Genomic DNA, 6,115 nt, shown 5'->3' on the forward strand with positions numbered 1-6,115 from the left:
ATATACCTTAGCTTACTGAAGGTGACACAAAAAATTAACCATCATACCCTCACCAACTTTTCTCTTAGTTTTTAAAATTGTTTAGTTAACTTATTTTTTCCCACATAAATTGGATTTGTGTCTTATTTTCTAGCTAGAGGTTGCTGCTAAAGGGATGTTACTGATTTTTGTTGCAATGATGGCTAGCATTCTAGTATTGCTCCCATTTTCAAAAGGAAAATGTTAAATATTTTTCCAAGGAATATGACACTTGCTGTATTTTTTCAGTGGATAGACTTTATTAATTTAACAAATTTTCTTCTATTCTTATTTTTTGATAGATTCATTTAATAAGTATTGAGAACTTACTGTGTAAGTCACTGTTCTAGAACCTGCAGACACAACAGTGAAAAAAACAAATATAAATCCTTGCACTCAAAGATATTATGGTAAGAGAAACAAACAAACAAATAAAAAAATCAAAATAATTAAGTTACATAGTAAAATACATTAGATGCTGAAGTAGCACAGTTTCTGGGCCCTTTCCCCAAGTCCAATCCCACTTAGAAAAGTATCAAGATACTGAAAAAACCACTAGGGCATTGCTGGGAAAGGGAATATTATGTTGAACTTGTTCGTGTGGAACAGCAGCATTAGCCTGAGGCAGGAGGTTGCTGGGTAGGACTACAGAATAAGAAAGTAAAAGAGAGAAGACTCTCTTGGGGTTCTGTTCTTGCTTTCCCTTTCATTTTGCTTCTGCCTAGCCTCATTGCTCCCATATCTGCATGACTCAGACTTCTGGTCCAGGTATTCTCAGAGGTTAAGTCAGAGCAATATAAAAGTTTCATGCTTGTGAGCCACTCTAAGAAACAGGCAAGAACCTCAAACAAGTGATTTGTCACTTGTAAGAACCCCTCTAAACCCTCAGGGCTGGCAAATTATAATCTATGTGTCTCTTCCTGAAGCTGCTTCTCCCTGGTGTGCAAGATGTGAAGATCTGATCTAACTAAGGAATTGCTTAGTGTCTGGTTTCTTCACCCTACACCAAACACACACACACACACACACTCTCTCTCTCTCTCTCTCTCTCTCTCACACATACCTGTACAAACTGACATCTTTCGGGCTGACTTTAACAAGGACCTGGCCTTTCTCTATTGGCGTTATCTAACAGCATAGCTGGTACTTCCAGGTGAAAAGAACTGGCAGGCCCAGATAAGACAGTTAAGGAGCACAGTTATTTCAATATACTGTAATGCATATACAATTAGAAGGAGAAATATTAGAACAGACAGACCAAGATTTTGAAATTGAAAAACATGTTAAAATACATTAAAAAAAAAAAAGGTAGTAGTGGTACAGAGCAAAAACACTAAGAAAGTGGCAGGAAGCGAAGAGTTGATAATTTCAAATGGGATGTCCAGGAATTGATTCACTAGAAAGGTAACATTTCTCCTCTAAAAGACTCCTAGATTTATGACTCCTAGTTTCAAGTTGCAAGCACTGCTATACACCAACAATGACCAACCTGAGAATCAAATCAAGAACTCAATCCCTTCTACAATAGCTGCAAATAAAATAAAGTACTAGAAATATATTTAACCAAGGAAGTGAAAAATCTTTACACAGAGAACTCCAAAACACTGCTTAAAGAAATCATAGATGACAAAAATGGAAATACATCCCATGCTCTTAGATTGGCAGAATCAATATTGTGAAAATGACCATATTGCCCAAAGAAATCTATAATTCAACAATTCCTATCAAAATACCAATATCATTTTTCAAAGAATTAGAAAATACAAACCTAAAATTCATATAGACCCAAAAAAGAGCCCAAATAACCAAAGAAATCCTAAGCAAAAAGATCAAATCTGAAAGCATCACTTAATCTAACTTCAAAATTATACTACAAGCCTGTAGTAACCAAAACAGCATGGTACTGGTATTAAAGTAGATACACAGACCAATGGAACAGAATAGAAAACCTAGAAATAAGGCCAAATACAACCAACTGATCTTCAATAAAGCATATGAAAACTTAAAATTGGAGAAAGAACACTTTATTCAATAAATGGTTCTGGGAAAACTGGTTAGCCATACGTAGAAGAATGAAACTGGATCCCTGTTTCTCATCATATACAAAAATCAACTCAAGATAGATTGAAGACTTAAATCTAAAACCTGAAACATAAAAATTCCAGAAGAAAATGTAGGAAAACCTTTCTGGACATTGGCCTAGGCAAAGAGTTTATAACAAAGACCCCAAAAGCAAATGCAACAACAACAACAACAACAAAAATGGGACTTAGTTAAACTAAAAAGCTCTGTACAGCAAAAGAAATAATGATCAGAGAAAACAGACAACCCACAGAATGGGAGAAAATATTTACAAACAATGCATCTGACAAAGGATTAAAATCCAGGATCTACAAGTAACTCAAACAAATCAGCAATAAATAAAACAAATAATACCATTAAAAAGTGGACAAATCAGCTTGCAGCCTCCCCACCCCTCCCACAATGCTCGACCCCAGGATTCCTCCAGCTTGTTTGCTCGCCATGGCTGACAAGGAAGCTTTCAACGATGCAGTGGAAGAACAAGTGATTAATGAGAAGTGCAAAATATGGAAAAAGAACATTCCTTTTCTTTATGATTTGGTGATGACCCATGCTCTGGAGTGGCCCAGCCTAACTGTCCAGTGACTTCCAGATGTAACCAGACCAGAAGAGAAAGATTTCAGCATTCATTGACTTGTCCTGGGGACACACAGATTGGATGAACAAAACCATCCTGTTATAGCCAGCATGCAACTCCCTAATGATGATGTTCAGTTTGATGTGTCACACTACGACAGTGAGGAAGGAGAATTTGGAGGTTTTGGTTCAGTTAGTGGAAAAATTGAATAGAATTCAAGATCAACCATGAGGGAGAAGTAAACAGGGCTTGTTACATGCCCCAGAACCCTTGTATCATTGCAACAAAGACTCCTACCAGTGATGTTCTTGTCTTTGACTATACAAAACATCCTTCTAAACCAGCTCCTTCTGGAGAATGCAACCCAAACTTGCGTCTCCTTAGACATCAGAAGGAAGGCTATGGGCTTTCTTGGAACCCAAATCTCAGTGGGCACTTGCTTAGTGCTTCAGATGACCACACCATCTGCCTGTGAGATATCAGTGCCATTCCAAAGGAGGGAACAGTGGTGGATGCGAAGACCATCTTCACAGGGCATACAGCAGTAGTAGAAGATGTTCCCTGGAATCTGCTCCATGAGTCTCTGTTTGGGTCAGTTGCTGATGATCGGAAACTTATGACATGGGATACTCGTTCAAACAATACTTCCAAACCAAGCCACTCAGTTGATGCTCACACTGCTGAGGTGAACTGCTTCTCTTTCAATCCTTATAATGAGTTCATTCTTCCCACAGGATCAGCTGGCAAGACTGCTGCCTTGTGGGATCTGAGATATCTGAAACTTAAGTTGCATTCCTTTGAATCACATAAGGATGAACTATTCCAGGTTCACTGGTCACCTCACAATAAGACTATTCTGGCTTCCAGTGGTACGGATCGCAGACTGAATGGGATTTAAGTAAAATTGGAGAGAAACAATCCCCAGAAGATGCAAAGACGGGCCACCAGAGTTGTTGTTTATTCATGGTGGTCACACTGCCAAGATATTTGATTTCTCCTGGAATCCCAGTGAGCCTTGGGTGATTCATTCTGTATCAGAAGACAATATCGTCCAAGTGTGGCAAATGGCAGAGAACATTTATAACGATGAAGACCCTGAAGGAAGTGTGGATCAGGAAGGACAAGGGTCCTAGATATATATGTCTTTACTTCTTGTGATTTTAGACTCCCCTTTTTTGTTCTCAACCCTGAGAGTGACTTAACATTGGTTTTGAGGCACAGACTTTGTTCAGCTATCCCTTTATATAATAGGTACCACCAATAATGCTGTTAGCCCAAACAGTGGGAGTTTTCTAAATATTAATGGCAGAGGGGCTTGATTCAGCAAAGCCACAGACTTACATTGAAATTTTCTTCAGAAATTTTCTAGTAACAAACCCAGGTGTAAAGTAGCTACAGAAAGGGGAATATTATGTGTGATTATTTTTCTTATGCTATATCCCCAAGTTTTTCAGACTCATTTAAGTAAAGGCTAGAGTGAGTAAGGAATCAGGTAGGTGTCTGAGCCATGACATATAAATACTGAAAGATGTCATTTTTATTCAGGAAATAGGGGAGATTCAAGTCATATAGATTCCTACTCAAATCTTGACACCTGACTTTGCAGGATGCACATTTTCATATATAGACCAGTTTCCTCTTGGTTTCTTCAGCTAAGTCAAAACTACATGTTTACGGGGATTTTTTTATTATTGTCATAAAATATACATAATTTTTTTAAAGATTAGAAGATTTTATTTTATTTTTTATTGCATTTTAGGTTTTGGGGTACATGTGAAGAACATGCAAGGTTGTTGCATAGGTGCATGCGTGGCAGCGTGATTTGCTGCCTTCCTCCCCTTCACCTATATGTGGCATTTCTCCCCATGCTATCTCTCCCCAACTCCCCACCCCCCCCGCTGTCCCCCCATTTCCCCCTAACAGACCCCAGTGTGTAGTGCTCCCCTCCCTGTGTCCATGTGTTCTCATTGTTCAACACCTGCCTATGAGTGAGAACATACAGTGTTTGATTTTGTGTTCTTGTGTCAGTTTGCTAAGAATGATGGTTTCCAGGTTCATCCATGTCCCTACAAAGGATGCGAACTCATTGTTTTGATGGCTGCATAATATTCCATGGTGTATATGTGCCACATTTTTCCTGTCCAGTCTATCATCGATGGGCATTTGGGTTGGTTCCAGGTCTTTGCTATTGTAAACAGTGCTGCAATGAACATTCGTGTGCATGTGTCCTTATAGTAGAATGATTTATAATCCTTTGGATATATACCCAGTAATGGCATTGCTGGGCCAAATGGAATTTCTATTTCTAGGTCCTTGAGGAATTGCCACACTGTCTTCCACAATGGTTGAACTAACTTACACTCCCACCAACAGTGTAAAAGTGTTCCTATTTCTCCACATCCTCTCCAGCATCTGTTGTCTCCAGATTTTTTAATGATCGCCATTCTAACTGGCATGAGATGGTATCTCAATGTAATTTTGATTTGCATTTCTCTAATGACCAGTGATGATGAGCATTTTTTTCATATGTTTGTTGACCTCATGTATGACAATAATAAAAAAATCCCTGCGATCTCTCTATTTATGTAAACAAATAAATGTTCATTTTTAAGACCATGTAACTCTCTTTCTCAATCTTACAGGATTATGTATTACTTCCATATATCTGTGTTTGGTGGTTATAACAAGAACGCATACTTCTCTGGGATTATATTCTTAACTTTCCTATCTTCAGTTCTCTTTGATCTGTTTTTGAACTAAAATATTCTTTCTTTCCTATACATGCTGTTTATCCCTGATACAGTAGTCTAACTTCTTCCCCCTCTTCACAAACACACACGTTCTCTCATTTCCAGCTTTTGAAGTCCAACTTATCTTTCAATATCTAAATAATAGGTCATTTCTAAGAAGTGTTCCTTATGCTCAACAATAATCACCAAATATTCCTTTTCTTGTGGTAACAGTTTATTGTTTTTCTCTTATTGTGTGTATTGTATTCTGCAATAAATTATACTTAATTGTGCTAAAAAAAAAAACACTACATGTTCCTCTTTCCCCATATATTTTTGCTCGTCAGTGCATTTCTTGAACTGTTTTCATGTTGTTTCTTTTCTTTCCATGAAATGGTGTTTTTGTTTGTTTGTTTGTTTAACTTTGGACCGCCAAGTTGTAAAGATGTATGTTTTTACCTGACAGTTATACCACAAGTAGACTGTCAAGTTGAGAAGAGTAAATCAATAACTTGTATTTGTTTTAAAAATTAAATTTAATTTAATTTTTAGTTGGGGAGGGATGACATGGGGAGAAATGTCAGATATAGGGAATGGGAAGGAAGGCAGCAAACCACATTGTCATGTATGTACCTATGCAACAATCTTGCATGTTCTTCACATGTGCCCCAAAACCTAAAACACAATAAAATATGCATTTTTTAAAAAA

At 37.6% G+C, this 6,115-nt stretch overlaps 1 pseudogene; it reads left to right on the forward strand.

Moving 5' to 3' along the window:
• The first annotated feature begins 2,541 nt into the window (after positions 1-2,541).
• LOC105725649 (histone-binding protein RBBP4-like) lies at positions 2,542-3,810 on the forward strand (annotated as a pseudogene).
• Positions 3,811-6,115: the final 2,305 nt, after the last annotated feature.

Source organism: Aotus nancymaae, unplaced genomic scaffold (genome assembly GCF_030222135.1).
Source record: "Aotus nancymaae isolate 86718 unplaced genomic scaffold, 86718_ANA_hifiasm-v0.15.2.pri h1tg000007l, whole genome shotgun sequence".
NCBI lineage: Eukaryota > Metazoa > Chordata > Mammalia > Primates > Aotidae > Aotus > Aotus nancymaae.